Raw genomic sequence first — 14345 nt, 5'->3', positions numbered from 1 at the left:
GCTTGAAAAATATAATTGGCCACTGCAGGTGGCTATTTCATTTTTTCATATGCAGCTGATTCCACATTATTTTCAGTTATGAACAGATAGCTACAGGATGCGACACTGAAGGTGGTGGCTTACTGAAGAAGAGTCATTCATTGACTTTCTAATGCTCACAATCATTTCCTCAAATGTGAATGTTTTCTCAGTAAGTTGTAATATCATTATCTGTATTTCAAGAATAGTGACTTTTATAATGCCACTCGTGTTTCTGGATATAAGTTTGTCTTTAATAGTTTCATAATGACTTCTCAATTACACGAATGCCCATTATATTTAAGGCCACAACCTGGACCTGTAGAATTCCAAGCAGCCACAATTTTCTGCACCTTTCAGCTGAGAAGAGAATATGCTGTTGGAAGAAAATACAAGCTTGTAAAGATAAGAGGATTTTTCTTTCATTACTCCACAGAGAATAAAGATTTTTTTTACAAGTAAACATGAGGCTGAGAGATGGCCTTAAAACTAATGAAGCACGGTTATAACTCCTGGATGAGCTCCCAATGCTTCCTCATTGGCTACTACAGCATATAAAAATCTAATGAACCACAAAATGATGATGGAGAAATCTAGTCTACTTAGACTTGCTTCTGGACTCTAGAATATTATAAGAGCTGTTCACAGCCATTATGGAGAACATAATAGGTGGAAAATAGCATAATTATGAGATTAATACATTCCAGTTTTCCTTACTGTTTCTAGATTCAACAAAAGCTTTTTTGCATGTTTCATTTTCAGATGTTTTCCTGTATTACAGATTGTAATTAATATATTCTTATCTTTATTAAAAAAATAGTTGTGAATATAAATACATTATTGTGTTAGTGTGTATTAGTATCAATATATTGCTTTATTAATATATTTTTATAATTAATATAATTTAATTAAAATGAATACTGTTGTATTTCTCAGATTTCTCTTACACAATATATGTATTGCTGATGATACAGGCACTTAGTTTATTTTTGCTTACCACGTTTTATGCTGATATCATCATGCCATCTTGTCCTTAAGAATTCAATTTGAGGGATTTATTTTTTTTTTTTAGTGTCATAGACATCTTGTACACCACCAAATATTTGTACCAATGCAAAGAATTCTTTATTTCACTACAGAACAGAATGTTGGACTGCAAGGTATTATTTTTACTAAATGCAAAGGTTTGTACCTCAGCTACTGTAAGGATTACTTTTCCAACACTTTGGCTCTCTACCCAACATTTTGAAGGAGTGTGGGATGGGAGATATGGATGTTAAAATAGTCTTTCAAGTTTTCTCCTTGGCTGCTTCTACCCAGCCAGCCAATATCACCATATTCTGTGTCAGTGTGGTAACTCAACCTCCAAACACAAGTGAAGCTCTAGGTCGGCGCTCTGGTTTATTGAGGAGCTCCATGTATAATACACAGTTTAGGTAATCTCACGAGAGCTCCTGCAGATTGAAATTATGTGCCAGTGAGCAAGGCTAGTGATGCCAAAACCTGTGGCTGCCAGTCTGAGTACAACCTGTGGTCACAAGGCCCGTGCTGACTAGGCCTGTATTAAGTGGACAATAACTAGACACAGCAAACAGCAACTGAGAGTGTGAGAGAAAAAGAAAAAAAAAAAAAGCGATCTGGTAACAAGGGTTAAAATACTTGGCAGGAAGCAGGTGCTTCACTGATCCAAATCAGTATTTTCGCATGATGTCACATTGCATATCACTGTACAGTGATGTCAAATGCAGCTTACCCACAAACACTGATTTTTCATTGTGAATCTCTGAGATAATGTTTATTTCAGCAATTAATGCCTAGCTCCCCCAAGAAAACATCAAACACACTTGAGTGGTATGAGCAAGAGAAGCATCAGTTCTGCTGAAGAAAACAAATAATCAGTGATTAACACCCTAGAGTGTGAAAATCTTTACTGAAACAGAAAGAGAGAGAACTGACCTTCAGGATCCAACCCTTCCACCGACAAGAGTAACTTGCCAGTGACCTGTTCAGTGACATGTTCTGGTTCGGTTGATTCAGCAACTGGCTGTTTTAAGAACTGACGTGCCACGCTTGCTATATCTGTCCAATACATATTTGTTTGTACATGTATTTACTGTCACAGATGAAAATATGTCAAGAGTTACAGCATCTTCACCTCTGACTTCCATGCTGTGCTTCAGTTCCACAGCAAAATGACTGTCATTGTAAAAGTGCAGTCCATTCGGTAGCTAAAATACCTGTAGACACATGTGTACACACAAACGTGAACTTGGAGCCTTGACACGAATTTGTGGGAGCTGATCTGTGTCACAGTATAACATAGATGGTGGCAAGAGGAAAGGACTAAAGGCCAACAGAAATGTGATCAAGACCTCCAGCTGTGACTTTCACTGAGTCTCCTGTAGGTGTTCAGCTGAAGTTACGAGCTTTCTCTTTCATAAAAAGTCACTTTGTATTTTTACACGGTTTATATTTGGTAATTAACATGTTTTTAGTTAAACTGCTTAACCTAATATTTTAGCTGTTGTTTAAAGTTTTCTAGACACAGAATGAGGTTGTAATGTTTCCCACATTCAAAATGTATAAATCTTTTGCAGAGACTGATATAAATCAGATCCTCCTGTTAACAGGCAGAATATTTTCTCAATTGTCAAAAGATCTATAGCATTTACTGGTTACATTTTTGGCAGCTGAACCAGATGTGAATAAAGTTATTCTCTTGTATTAAAGTGATTATTTAGGCTAGTAGCATATTGTTTCATCTAGCAAGGAAACTAGGGAAGATTTACCATGTTTATAGAGAAATTTGGAATATATCAGACTGCTGCTTTGCTTTCAGTACCTTTCTGGTGTATACTACTTTGCCTGTACCTACCTATTTGCTAGCTACCTTTTCATGTAAACACGAGTATCATAGAGAGTACTTAAAAATTTAGATGTTACTTTAGTAAAAAAACCCCTATTTTATACATGCTTCATTTTCCTATATTTACTGCAGATCATTATACATACAAGTCCAATTTACAGAGAATCATAGAGGGCCCTATATCAAGCTAGTATCCTACAAAAACATTGACTACTCTAGTGAATTTACTACTTCTACTTCAGCCAACTGAATTTCTATCAGAATATTTGCTCTTTTCCTCTGGCATCTTGAAAGCCAACTTTTTGTGCTTCTTTTTGTCATTTTTGTCTGCAAAAGTGAGAAATTTTGTCACAATTTAAAGGGCTTAAAACAAGTACTAGCTGAGATAGTTAATTCAGATTTCTGTAACTCAAAACAGCCTGAATCTGAAATGTTGCAGATGGTATGGAGGAGGAGAAATATCATTTTGGCCACAGAATCACATTTAAGACTTTCTTTTTTTTTTTTCTTTCTTTTTTTTTTTTTTTTTTTTTTGTAGGTTTGTTTTTTTTTTTTTTTTTTTAGCATAATTGACTGATGGGACGAGATGCTCAGGTCTGCTGGTCTGTCCCCATTATTTCCTACTTCTTTTGCACCAGATCACACGGGAGTGGGTGTGCCAGGGAATGGCACACCCACTTTTCCCGTGGGAATGAACCTAGCAGAGAGAATGAACAATGGGCTGTTGTTCAGATCGAAGGCAGAAGGTCCCAGAATGACAGATAGACATTCCATCAGTCTCTACAGATGGACCATCAAAACTGGATTTCTTGTTAAAGTACAACAAGCTTTGTCCCCAAACTACAAGTACACAGGGTTAGTATCCTATGATTTTGACATGGTCAGAACTATGATTTCAGGCAGTAAGCAAAGGAGTAAGCAGGCTATCAAGGTAACTAGAAAATCCTAATCCAACATATAACATTTATCAACTACATGCCAATTATTCATCTAGTATTTCATATCAACCACAACCCCTCCCACTACTAAATATGCATCTCTGTCCCCCCCTGTTTTGATATTGCCAGTGCTTTGAAAATTCAATTATGCCATGGCAAAACAATTTGATACTACCTTATTTTTTCTTGAAACTGCTGCTTATCTGTTTTTATTTAATGGTCTTGAATCAAATAAAAGTGACACATACCTAACACAGAATTACTAACCACTTGACTGTTACTCCACAGATCAATTTGAAACCACAAACTGACATCAGCCACTACCACAGTAGTCAATATAAAGTAGTCAAAATGTTTCATTTCCATCAAATCAATTTAACATATTAATTATTCACAAAATGCATTGCCATGGAGACAATCCTCCTAAAATCACCTGAATTAATGAGGTTAGCAATTAACTTTATTTAGCTCATTTCAGACTGATCCTTAGGTTTTGACATTTACTGATTATATTATACAACCTTTGTATCATTTACTTTGGAGTACTCTAACCAACTTTACACAATCATCTGACAATTTTACTGAATAACCACAGATGACAGAAAATCTTTTTCTCACAAGACGTTCTTGAGAGAAATAGGTGCAGAAGTACATATACTCATATAGCCAATTTATTCAAGATAGGCAACACTGTTGACATTTTTTCAGAGCTTTATTTAAAAAAAAAAAAAAAAAAAAAAACAGAATGATGATCAATGCTAACAGTTGTGTTTCTGTGATCTGATGGTACAGACCATCTTGGGAAACATCTTTAACTACCCCATCCCCAATATGCAACTAGAAAACCCAGTTGTCAAAAGCTGTTATCCAGGGCAAAGGAAGACAAATGCTGCATTTGTTAAATGTAGTGGTCTAACTGACAAAGTTACCAGGTTTTTATAGCCACTGGCATTCATCTTTATGAGAAGAAAAAGTCTGTAACTCAATTCACATTGCACCTGATGGAATAATGGTTGTTTATGAAGTTTTCCATGGATTCTCTTAACACTTGTTGACAGAAAATTTGCAGGGTAGAACATTTACAGTAGTCATATTAGGTGCCAAATTACTCTTATATACTCAAGATGAAGAAGAGTGCTACTATGACTTTATGGCCCAAGGATATAGATTATTTCCTTCCTCTAATCACTTCAGAGCTTCATGAGTTGACACATCTGTTAAATGCTCTAAAGACAAACCTTTGGCCCTTGTACTTTATTTCATGTCTCATGAACCCCTATGGGCTAGGATGTAAATCAACTCTTGAGTTTAAACCGTAAATCAAGGGAGATACCTTTAAACTATTTTGTCAGTAGAGCTGTTTACAACTAGATCAGTGATCACTTTGATTTTCAAGCACTTTTATTACTGCTTTCTAGTAGTGTAGAACATTAAAAAAAAATCTTACATGCAAAACTAAATTAAACTTTCCTGAGGCAGCTATTCTATCTGATCTCAAAAAAATTGTGGATTTTATATATAGAGAGAGATATATATAGATATATGTATATATACACACACACATGCACACACACGCACATTTGCTTATTCTGTACTGCAATTTTGCAGGATTTCTTTCTCCCTCTCCCTGAATTTAGCAGAAAATGTAATAATGTCTGGGTAATATAATGTCATTCCTGCATTAATCTTACTTAATTTTAAAGTAGTAACTTAGTAAATTTATACCAAATAACTGTGCTGTTTCTGCATTTCACTTCTCTTGGAACATTTCAGGGATTTGAGTTTTGTATTCTTTTGAGAAGTAGGGAAAAACTTTTTACTTCAGCTGTATGAAAAATTCGAGAAGCAGAGGATGTTGGGAGGCATAGTTTGACTACCATGGTAGCTCTTTAAGAAATAATATAATGTATATTTGCATAAATAGCTTGCTTTATAAGAGTCTGCATATAACTCAATAGTGTTTATTTCTGGTTATCAACTCCAGGATTAAGTTTAAATGACTGCAATATTAAATTACAGTGCTAACACCTATGACTGCTAAAATGCAAACCCATATGTGTATTTGATTATAAATTTTACATCTCTTAGTAATAAGTAAAAAAATTTCCCCCTATTCCCAAAAGCTCTCATAAGAGCTTTTTGACCTGTTAATTGCCTAGGATCCCTCAATTTTCCCCACACTGTTTTTGAACAATACTTGATCCTAGATGAATTTCTCACAATGAGTATCTTTGCCAGAGTTGAGAATGCTTCATCTTCCATCTACCAAAGCTGAACACATTTCCAGATAGATGGGGCCCAAATAAAAGTGCAGATCTAAGCACTAGTATTTGGTAGTAGGAAACACCACTACTAATACCCTTCCCTCACCTCTGTGCAAGCTATGTAGACTGATATCTAAGCACCCAATACAAATTTTGTAGGGTTAGCCATCACAGGAGTAGGAGCAAAAGTGCTGTCTATTGAGATGGTTATGAACTGGCTCATTGCAGCCAAAATAATTTTTCGTAGCAATGCAATTCACAGTACTGCTAGACATTTGAATACAAGGAAGGGGCCCCTGCACTGTTCCCACTGGCTCGCCAGCTTTGGAAGTTCTTGCATATGCTGGAAAGCATGTACTTAAATGTTAACTACTTGCAAACACTTTACCAAAAGGGACTGCAAGGTTAAATTGTACATAATATGAGAAAACATTTAGCCCAGGAATGCCGAACAATCTGGAAACTAACTTGATAACATCAGATTCTGGAAATAGTCTTTTTTTCTTGGCATTCTAACAGAGAGATGTTTATCTCCTATTGGAGTTGGAAACTTTTGCCCATCCTAAATTAAATACAACCAACAAAATTCTAGTAAACCTATCCTACTGCAAAGTCTCTGATGATTCCATTTAACCCAGGATGAAAACTGATACTAAAAATTCGCTGTTGTTCTTGGGGTCAGCAATAGGTTTATCTGAATGACACCCACTTGTGTCATACATACACTGTTACTAAGAGCATTAGCTATCTGCCTAGTTTCTAGTCTGGGTGGCAAAAATGGACATATTGCATCTCTACCCAGAAGAGAGCTCTAAACTGTCTGGCAAGCTCAGTTACGCCTTCTCATACACATCTGCCAGTTCCCACATATTAAGCATCATCTGCACTGGGCCAAGACAGTAAATCAAAATAATTCACTTGCAGATTTCTGGAACACCCTTTAGGACAGCTGCCATCCAGTAAATTCTAAAATACAGGAATCATTGATATTGAAGCACTGGCAAGCCTTTGTTTACTGCCAAAAGTGACAATGGTAAGTTGATAGCTGATCAAATCTGTCTGCCAAAAACTAACTAAAATGAAAGTAGGAGCATTTGGCAAGTAAAAAAAAAAAAATTACCTCAGCAATAGCTGAAAACTGTTCATCTATGTTACATGGGATATTTTACAGCACAGATGCCAACAGTCTAACTGGTTGTTCTAAAGAATGTTTACCTAAAAGACTGCTGAAAAATCAAAGACATTAAAAACAATAGTTTTTTTCTGAAAAGAAACAAAGAAATTGCTTCAAAGACAATAGCTATGAAATGTATCACTTATGTATTTCCCTTACCATAAATCCGCACACCAAGGGAATGCACTTCCTTACCTTAATCTGTATGAATTTTGAGAATCTAAGAGAAAATAGATACTTAAGTCAGTACGTTAGGACCATTAATGTCCAAATAAATAAAGATAATTTTTAAAATTTCTTCTGAAAGACATTCAGACAGTATAAATCTGCTTTTCAGCAGACCAAAAGGCCAAGTTCCTCACTGAGGTTTTACTGTGAATTTCTAGAAGGTTTTGGTATTGTAGACCTCTGGCTTTAACCACTGATTTTTTTTTTTTTCTGGTTTTGTTACTAAAAGACATCTGCCATTGTTTGTTGCTCTGAGTTTTGTCTGTGATTTTCCTACCAAAGACATTAACAGATGAAAGCAAACTCATTTATCCATTATGACTGCACCTAGGTGTGTTCAGATAACCAAATCATCACAGGGCTAGAGCATCCTTTAAAAAGGAGCCAGTGAAAACTGAAAATGAGGATTGAAATACGTTACAACTCTTCAAGAAAAAAAATCAGTTAAGTGGTTGTTATGTATATGGCTAGGATGTCATAAGCCACATATTGGTGCCAAACAGCAAAGGCAAACAATCAAAACAGTTGTACTAATTTCTAAAATCCTTTGTTAACAAACCAGCTACAAAAATGTCCATAGACTGCCTTAGATTTCTTTAAAAGCTTGTTCAGTTCTTGTGAATTCAGTGCATGTGGATATCTACTGTATTTATTTCTTGTACAAACATTCAGTTCACATTTCCCAGGTAGGAAATATACAGGAGATAGAAATCCTTACAGAAGAGCTTCTTATCTAGGAGAACAGAGGAAATACTATGCTCTGAATTCTCAAGACACACTGATCCCCAGAGCCTTTAAGGCAAAATCCCTCTACTTGACTTCTGGCTCTCAGACACCCTGGCTCCTGACAAGAAGAAATGCTTCCAGCCTTGTGAGCCTCTTCTCCCTCCTTTGTTTCTATCTCATCCATTACACCAGTGAAAAAAAAAAATATATATATATCTCATTCCTTTTCAGGATCCTTCAGAGTTGTCTCGATCAGTTCTACAAGATCCAGGGAATGCAAGCATGTTTTTCTGGTACTCTTAGTATGAACCTTTCACATACGTTGATTTGAAATTTGTCTCATTCTGTCTGTTCCCCACAAGTATTCTTTCCTATGGTGATGACTCGCTTTGCTAGTTTGAGTAAACTTGGTGAGATTTTTATTATGTGGAATTCTGGCAGCTGTTTCCAAGAGTACCTTTAGGACACCAGATATCTGTCATGTAAAAGAATAAGAACATTTGCATGAGAATGTAAATTCTTGTTTGATTTTTGCCTTGCATTGGGCCATAAAGGGACAGCTTACCCTTACTAGTACCAGGAACCGCATTCTCGAACTTCATAACAAGTGTTTTCCTGTTACTATACTTATTGAGTTATATAGCCTTGCTATTACTGGCTTAAATATATTGTCTAGTTATCATATATCCTAAATCTTTGTTAGGAAATATCATTTGTATTTCATCTATTTGGACTAAGTGTAATTTGTTCAGTAACTTTTTTTTTTAAAGAATTTAGAGGCAAATAGTATGGCAGAGCCAAGGATGCCCTGAGGCTTTAGAGGAGTATTCCTCCCTCCAAACTGAAAGTAAATCTATGTACAAGAAGTATAAGTTAGACAGAAATGCATACACAATACTTGGCTTCCAAAATCCCTAGATACTGCCAACAGTGATAAAAAATATGATCAGATGTTATTGCTTTCATAAAAGTCAAGTTACGAAACCTGTAAACTCACTTATTGAGTGTAAATGAAGGCAATAAAAAAATCGCTTGTGTAAATCTGAAAGTGGTAGCCACATGGTACAACAACAAAACAACACGAAGTAAAAGTCCTGTCAAAAACAAGCCTACAACAACTGCATCAGAATATGCGGAATCATTATTTTCCATGCCTTTTTCAGTGCAATATGTATAAATGGCTTGCACACATGAAAACACAGAATGTTGATAGATTTATTGGCCTTTGTCTAGAAGCCTTTAGGATCTGAAACAAGAAAGGATACTATGACAAGCATCCTATTTTTATCAAGTATTCATATCACAGTTAAGACCTAGGAACTAAAGCTTCAAAATGCATATTCATCTACATTCAAGCATTACTTTAAAACATTCACATTCTAGAATATGTTTCTTTTGGTGTGATTTTAGAGCAAGCTACTGTAGATCTGCAAGCTATGTTGATCCACAAACTGCCTCAGAAACTTACACTGCATATTTTGGAATAAAAGCACATAAGTGCTCAAAGCTACAGTTCTACAGATTCTGTGCTTGCACCAGTACTTTTAAATCTTTGTAATGCCCCATTTACCATTTTCCTTGCAAGTTTCTATGTACAAAATGTATTGCTTTGGAGGTTGGTATTTGCATCCTCAACAAGAGGTTGAGACTTGGGAACCACCTCAAGATCCTAGATACTTGCCTCAGGATATTGAGATTGAATTCAAACTTAATTTAAGAAAATATCTTCTTCCCCAGCATGAACATCTGTTTTTCAGTGCTCCAGATAAAGAACTTCTCTTTGATACTACAGATATAGTAACAAAAGTTGTCTTACTTCATGAATATTACACTATATTCTGGCACTTCCAAAGAACTTATGAAAATTTTGGACAATTCTACAGAGAAAAGAAGTACAGTAATCAGCATATCTGGATTGCAATAATTAAACTGCTAATCTTATTTTAACATCTATTCAGAACATATCCATGCAAGATACAGAAAGGGAATTTATCAGATACCCCTGGACTCTGCTGAATGGCATGGTAAACTTGGAACGAATTATTACAGTTTCTTCAGAAGTCATGAGCAAGAGACAAAGATTAAACTCTGATGGAACTGCTTGATGCACAATTTTTGCACAGAGTTTCATGTGAATCTGAGAGCTTGCAAGGTGTTTTAAGGGGCCATTCAATTGCAGGGAATGATTTTCTTCCTGCACCACAGAATGAAGACCTTGCCACACAAAGGCAGTTAGCAACAAGTTACAGTTACTGAAATAGACTGCAGAGTGAAAGAATTGCAAATTTATCTCTTGTTCTTCTAAGAGTCTGATCCTTTTGTAAACAAACATTCAGAATTCTTTACACAAGTTTAGGATTTATTTTGCAGGGATTTTTAAGCCCTTCTGATACCCTATTCTTGAAAGGAGAGATTTCTAGAGTCTTGTACTCTTTAAAATTTAACTCTAAAAGTTATCAAGTAATACTAGCTCTGAAATACTCTACTTATTTCAAATGGGGATCCAGGGTGAAAAACAAAACAAAACAAAACAAAACAAAACAAAACAAAACAAAACAAAACAAAACAAAACAAAACAAAACAAAACAAAACAAAACAAAACAAAACAAAACAAAACAGTTTTGTCAGCATTATGAAATGTTTGGAGAGGAAAGTTCATAGATTCTTTTGCTGGAGAGTGTCTTTCCATGTTTTGATATGTACATCTATTATATATCACCAAGTTCACAGCAAAATCTTACTGATGATTAATAGAAATTTTAACACAAATAAGAAAGGCGATTTCCACACCTTACTTAGTAGATCAGCAAAATCAATTTTATATCATTTCAATATCAATATTACATAACAAAGTTTACCAATTCAGAATGTAGAATGGTATCTGAATCTTATAAAATTAATTTCAGTATACTTATGTCTTTTTTTATAATCCTTCTGTGAAATAATTCTCTTTACTAAATAATAAACAGAAAATAGCTGATGTGTTATATCATGAAAACAGTGAGTCATTGATCCATGTGAATGTGATGTTTGAAGTTAGACTTTAAAAAACTCTTGCTTCTGAATATCACATTAACACTGGTTCAGTAAGTTTATTTTTCAGCAGTAACTTTTATATGCTTCCCTCACTTCATTTTAGTGTGCCCATTAGATGACCCAGAACTGCATCTTTGTAACTGGAATATACCCCAGTGAATCATTTCTGAGAACACAATTCTTGCTCAGCTAACAATAACAACAGTCAAAACTGCTCTAACAAATTAGGAAAGTTGGAAAAATGAAATTACTTTTATCACCAGTTACTGATTAATTGTACTACAGTCATAACTAGGACTTGGATTAATGAACAATAACATTCAGCTACCTCAGAAAGGAACCTAAACAGTGAAAATAAAAGCTCTAAACATGTAAGGAAATGCAATTGTGATTTGAATCTTATGCTATCCTATGTTTTGAAGAAAACTGGATCGTATTTTCTTTTCCTCACAGAATAGACCTATATTTTGCTTTTTGTCTGAATTGGATCTTTTGAAATAATGGTGGTAAACTAGAGCTAGAAACAGGAGATAGGGTGTACTGCTGTTTCTCCTGGCATAGAATATTCAGAGATGAGACTGGTGTTCTCTCTTCACACATTGAAGATCTAAAAAGTTGTCAGGCTGGGCAGCAAGAGGGAATTTTTCTCGCTGGATATTTTTTTAGGAATTGTACATATGACGGGGTGAAGGGAGGGTTTGCTCATGGCTGTAGCGTGGGACACAGTCCGCTTTCCGTGATGACCCTGCCTCAGCCACTAACCAGGAGAGGCATTTGATTCAAAGTCAAAAGTAACCAAAATATACAGCTGGAAACAGATTTCAAATACACTTAGTGTACTCCCTTGTGGGGACTTTTGCATTACATATTTGCTAAACCTAAAACAATCAGTTGTACCTTTGTATTCACAAGAAAGAACAAGATATAGCATAGATAACTACATTTAATAAGTGATAGTGAGTTGTTACTGATTACAGCTGAACAGAGTCTATTCAGATCTAGCCCATCCCTGTTACTGGGTTTAGTCATACACCCTGCAATCTCATCTTGTATGCATTGTCCCAGGTCTATGTTTTGATCACAGCAGTTGATCCAATGAAGATGAATAATCAAGTTACACTTTGCAATGGCAGAAACCTTTGGATTTGAATAAATGGGTGGTGTAGATGAAGAATATCACTGTGCTCTTAACCATTATTTTTTTTTCCCTATAGAAAACATTTCAAGGCAAACAGGTTTTCAATATACATAGCCTGAAAAATTGCTTTACAACTAAAACCTGAAGTTATCCGTGTACTTCTACCTCACAAAGGCTAGAGAATTTGTCCTCACAATACCTACAAGGCGAGCCAATATTCAACATCTCTGTTCTACAGATAAAAAGCTTAAGCACAAAGCCCAGACAACTTACCATGAACACTTGCATTTATCTTGGTGGTGTTAAAACAACCCTAGATCCAAAAGCAGTGCTCAGGCACATGGATGGTATATGAAATAGGAAAAAAAACAAAAAAAAAAAAAAAGTAAGAAAGAAAAAACAAACAAACAAACAAACAACAACAATAAAGAAAAAAAACCTTACCTACATCTCCTGAATCTCAAGACAAAAAAAAGGAAGCACCAAACTATCTTTTTCAGTTTCCATTGTACTCAGTACCACACTATCATGACATTTACTAACAATAAATTTTATTTACATTACATGTCAAATGTTAAATATCCTTTTTATACATTCTGAGCATGCGAAGTCAGAGAAGTGTTAGCTTTCTTGAAAGAATAAATTCAGAAACACAAAATGTTTTGTAAGCCCTAAAAGAATCCCAGGTGAGTTAAAGCAAACAGGTAATATCCCTGCACAGACAGGTCACTTTGATATTACAAATGGCACAGTTCTGAACTGAATGTGATGTATTAACCCTGATTCAAAATACATTTACACCACAATACAGGCAAACTGAAACATATAGCAATTTCATACTGAAACAAACAATACTGTACCCAGTGGACAAAGCTAAGAGAAAGCTTTGCCTTAGACATTTGGATTTTATACAGGAAATCACTCTATCTGTTAGAAATACTTTTTTTCCTATGTTAGTGATCTAGAAAACTTGGATTATTATCATGTGATACTGAAAAACATATTTTTATTTGTAATATATTACATATGATGAGTATTTCTGAGTCATTATTAAATGACTCAAGCAAAAAAAATAACTACGATGCATATTCCAAGTAACACTGAGAAGTGGAACACAGGCAGGCTCTGTCAAGTGTAGTTACATCTTCTTGTTGGCCTCTTAGATGTACAGAAGTATATTGATTTGGCAGGTATAGAGACAGAAGGTGTTCCCAGTGCTAACACTAGAACTGAAAGGATGGGAGGAACAGGGTGCAGGAATACTCAAGCCTACATGCAGAAACAGGGCATATTGCTCGTTGACTCAGGGGTGGTTACAATGCACACTTACACATGGAGACTTATAAACCTGAATCTCTGATAGGGCAAGGGTCTCAAGAACCAGGCAGAGGAGACACGCTATGCAGTCTTTCACTGCAGTGCAATGGCACTGGGAACTGACAATTTCAGGATGTCTGCATTATGCATATTTACTTCAAGGTCAGGTTGGACAGGGCTCTGGGTAACCTGATCTAGTTAAAGACGTTCCTGCTCATTGCAGGGGGGTTGGACTAGATGATCTTTGGAGATCCTTTCCAGCTCAAACCATTATATATGATTCCACTGCATGATGTGTCACGTGCTTTTTAATTATTTGTCCTAGTTTTGGCTGGGATAAATCTGATTTTTTTTCCTTCTTAGTATCTAGAATAGTGCTATGTTTTAGATTTAGTATGGGATTTTATATGGGTGTTGATAATGTACCGATGTTTTTACCTGTTGCTAAGAAATCAAGGACTTTTCAGCTTCCCCTGTCCTGCTAGTGCACAGGTACACAAGAAACTGGGGGGGACAAGAGCCAAAAGAACTGACACAAATTGGCCAAAGGAATATTCCATATCTCCTAACATAATGCTCAGTATATAGATAAGGGTTGATCAGGAAGCTTACTCAGTCTTCCAGGATTGTGGTTCCAGGA

This window comes from Tyto alba, unplaced genomic scaffold (assembly GCF_018691265.1).
Source record: "Tyto alba isolate M040663 unplaced genomic scaffold, T.alba_DEE_v4.0 Super-Scaffold_6, whole genome shotgun sequence".
Lineage (NCBI taxonomy): Eukaryota > Metazoa > Chordata > Aves > Strigiformes > Tytonidae > Tyto > Tyto alba.
The sequence above is the reverse complement of the archived record's forward strand: the minus strand, read 5'-3'. Positions refer to the sequence as shown.